Source organism: Empidonax traillii, unplaced genomic scaffold (genome assembly GCF_003031625.1).
Source record: "Empidonax traillii isolate 1590-97213 ecotype Southwest subspecies unplaced genomic scaffold, ASM303162v1 scaffold96:size1206935, whole genome shotgun sequence".
Lineage (NCBI taxonomy): Eukaryota > Metazoa > Chordata > Aves > Passeriformes > Tyrannidae > Empidonax > Empidonax traillii.
The window spans coordinates 1081680-1085862 of NW_020955289.1; the positions used below are offsets into that span (position 1 = coordinate 1081680).

At 39.1% G+C, this 4183-nt stretch overlaps 1 protein-coding gene across 2 annotated transcripts in view; it reads right to left on the reverse strand.

Annotated features, from left to right (window-relative positions):
• The window catches only part of PLCL2 (phospholipase C like 2), a 107189-nt gene that overhangs the window by 46353 nt on the left and 56653 nt on the right, over positions 1-4183 (reverse strand). The window lies entirely within an intron of this gene.

The following is a 4183-nucleotide window of genomic DNA, read 5'->3' on the forward strand; positions in this document are numbered from 1 at the left end:
ATAATGTTGTAGTATTGCCTGTATGTACATGCATTTTATTTTATGAGTAATATCCTACTTACAGAGGCAACAGGTTCTATAGCCAAGGGAATAGGAAGTAAGCTTTCCTCCAAGTCCTTATAGATACTTGCTGAACTTGTCAGTACAGAATATAATATTTTAATACCATTTAATGCTGACAGGGTGCATTAAAACACAATTAACTGCATAAAATCCACAGAACATGGTCCTAATCTAAGCATACAAGACGTTAACAGCACTTATTATGCACAGCTCCCTTCACTGCTGCACCCATGCATGCTCTTCCCACAGATTGCCCACAGCACTCACACATCATCTCACTCCTATACTAGGAAACTATCCATGATAGTCTAAAGAAGCTGCACAGAAACACAAGGGACTGGACTTGAGCAGATGTAATTCACTGTAATTCTGAGTTTCAGAAAACACAACAGTGACGACTCAAGAGGGAATTTCTGAGAGGATTAAACTGTTTCCAAAGAACCAGCGTATCATCAGAAATAAATTCAATGGAAGAGCTGGTCAGGAAGGGAAGCAGAAGTGATTTACCTTTGGTCTTGAAAAAATGAGATAACTTGGAGGTCTTACTTTAATAGAGGAGGTTTGGGTATATAAGGATATATGTCTAAAAAAAAAATCATTTAGCTATCTCTATTTCTTGTTTGTATTAATTCAGACAAGTGCAAATAAATCAGTAACACATGACTTAAGTACAACCAATTCCATAAGAACTGAATTTAAGAAACCTGTGTGCTTTCATTATTTGCATTTTCTGAGACTGAAAAATGCTGTGGGTTTTCTTTTTTTTTGTCTTGACAACCCAACTCTCAATCTGAAACAGTACTTCCATTAAATAATCTTTTTACATTAGATATCCTAATTAGAGCACACCTCAAAAAATTACTCTTCAAGCTTTACAAAAAAACCAGTGTTGATATTCCCTCAAAAAGTTTTCCATTTGAAGTATGTTCCAGTGCAAATCAGCACTGCTTGTATGGCAGAAAGGAAAGTGAAAGAAAACCTTTAACGATTGCTACGCTGAACAGATGTTCAAATAAAAACCATCCATTACAAAATGCATTTACAGTTCAGGGCATATGTGCTGTATGTTTAATTTCATCAAATTAAAAATGCAGAATCCTGGTTTTGTCATTTAATTTATAAGCATCCAAAAAGCCATACATTGAAAACAATGATTAGTAAAGTGAGAAGACTTAATATTCGCTGTTCCGTGTTTGAGAAAATTAATCAACCATACAATTCTTGAACCTTTAATGACAGCAGAATTTGCTTTATGCAAGTTCTCAAGAGACCAGTAAAAGCAAATAACCCTGCAGAAGACTGTTTTATTTCTAACTGCAGATCAAACACCTGCAATGGATACTGCACAGGGTTGACTCTCAGAATCTCATTACATGTAATTTGGGCATATGGATTGTTTTCAAACAAAAGTGAATTTCCTTTAAAAAAAAAAATCAAATCTGATTTTTGTTGACAAAGGTTTTTGTTTTGTTTTAAGCCTAGCCTCTTGTCTGGCTACCTATCTACATCTCCTAACCTGAAAAAGTGTTAAGGGTTCCCACAGAAACAGGCAATGATGTTCCTGTCTGGTATTTCAGGGCTTGTAATGATGATTTTTTTAACTCCTTAATGCTCCAGATTTATCACTCATGGACTTAGGAGGGAAACACCTTTCTCAAACTGTTTGGTGAGAGATAGCTGACAGATAACCTTCTGACACCAAAACCATCAAGGCCTAGGATGTATTACCTTGACTGACCATGATCAGAAGAAAGGTCTATGCCTTCTCTGTGGTCAGGACTGTATCTGATCCAAGACACTGAACTGCAAAGGAAAAATAAAATCTTCCATTTCTTGACGCCATCTGATGTAAAGCAATCCATCTCAAGGCAACCCCGTTCTCAGTGCTAGTTACCAAACACTGAATAGGAGTTTATGCATGTGGATCAGAGGAGTAATTCAATCCACCACCTGCGAGATCATTTGGATTGCCTGCCAGATGAATTTGAAGCCAGTTCACAGTATTCTGCATTTCTGCAGGGTGAAGCAGTCTAGCCACTCAGTTTATTTATGTAAAGCCTGCGCCACAGTGTAAATGACCATGAAGACATTCTGAGCTCCAGAACACCCTTCATAAACTTTTGCTTGTCTAGAGATCAATGACCCGGAGCTACCAGATTGCCTGTGCAAGTCCCCCATCCTGACAGAGGCATGGCAGTCGTGATCAACCTGCACAAACAGAACTTAAAGGATATTTTACCAAAAACACTGGTGAGAATTATTCACCTGTCTGAATTACACACCTCTCTGAAAAGAAACAAAGAAACTCACTTGTAAGCTGAGAATGCAATTGCATGGAGCACACACAAACTGTGTGAAACAAGTTGGTGAGCCACAGTGATACAGTCTGGCATGGAGAAGGAGACAGATATATTCTGTTCTATGATGTGGAAGATTTCACCCTGACATCCATGAAATGGGTCAGGTCTCTCATGGCCTTAGGTGTGGTGTGCCTTGAATCAAAAAGACTGGCCCATCAGAAAACTGTTTTATGTCAACATGAACACGTGACTTTTCGGCATTCATGAGACTTACAGTGCACTTGCTGTTCAAGATGTTTGAAGTGACACTGACTCAAGGGTGCAGATGCACAATTCTGTCCAAGGAGGTAGCTACAATTTTTGTGCTGAAACAACTTTCAGTCATTCTAGCATCTCTCACACAAGGGAGATTATGTCAATCTTCAAATTATAACATGTACTGTCATTGTAACAGGATTTCTCCTAAAGACTGTCTGTGCTTCAGAGGACTAATCACTGAAACCAGAATGACCACCTCATCAATATATTTCCTAACACTGAGTTCCACAGCCAAGGTCACTGCAAGAAGTTTTGAGGAACAGATCAGAACACACATAAAACCATTTTGAAACATTGCTCATAACTACTACAAGCAACTACACAAGAGTTTAGTTTATCCAGGAGTTCGTAGCAACAGAAAGAAAAGCATCTAGCAGTTTAAAAACCAGAAATAATCCCAGCTGTCATTTGTGGCACTTAAGAGACAGAGACAGCTGGAGAAAACAGATTAAAAGAACAAACAGGGAAGAATATCTCCATGATAACTTTATTCCCCTCAAGGTACCGACAAAGAAATAGTTGTGTGACTAAGACAGCACTATCTACAGAACAGAATTCTGGAAACAACACAGAATCTTGAATCAGACACTGGGAGAGATATACAACATCCCTGAACTGCAAAGCTTTTAATTTATGCAATTCTAAGGTAAAATTACTTTAAAAGCAATTCAAATAAGCACTGGTACTGACAGGGACAGCAGTGGAGTTCAAACAGCGATCTGATAACTTAATAAACCAGGATAAAGAGGAAAACAATGACTAGTATAAGGTTTGTAAACATCTACTAAAGGAAAGGAAGCAGAGAATGAACTTTATGACCTGTAAATGTCCAAATGAATCATGCCCCAGAAGCAGTACTTCAAAAAAACATTTAAACATGGAGTTGCCAAGATGTTTAGGTACAGCTTGGTCCGGTGGAATTTAGAACACTTACAGCTGGAGGCGGAGGCTTGCCAACTAAGTGTAGGGCTGCAACCTGAGCACAGTGCAAGACAGTCCTTCCACCTGTCAATACAGGATGATCCTCCCACTCACTAATGGAAAGTTTGAAGGTGGGTGCCTGAGATCCTGCCTTTCTCTCCATGACTAAAGCAGCCACCTGCAGCTTTGATGAGGTAGTTTTGCTAAATAGGACTGGAAGATCAATGCCTCTACCTGCATTTAGCCCAAAAAGGTACTCTTTGAGACAGGGGACTTTAAAAGTACAGACAATGGTAACAAGAGGAAGTGTCACAATGACAGATTTTTAGAGCACTCGTCTGGCATCTGGGAAGTGAAAGTCCCTGATGTCATTGCTCCATAAACATTTCACTTGGTGACCCTGAATGCAAAATATACCGACAGTCCATGTAGCAGGGACCTGAACACTGAATTTTACCTTCTCAGAGGAATACCCACCTCCGCAGGTGTCAGGTCCTGCTGCTACTTGCTTATGCTCTAACCGTAAAAAATTTCCTTTTTTTTTTATATACCAGACGTTAATCGAAATGTGGAAGGCAGCT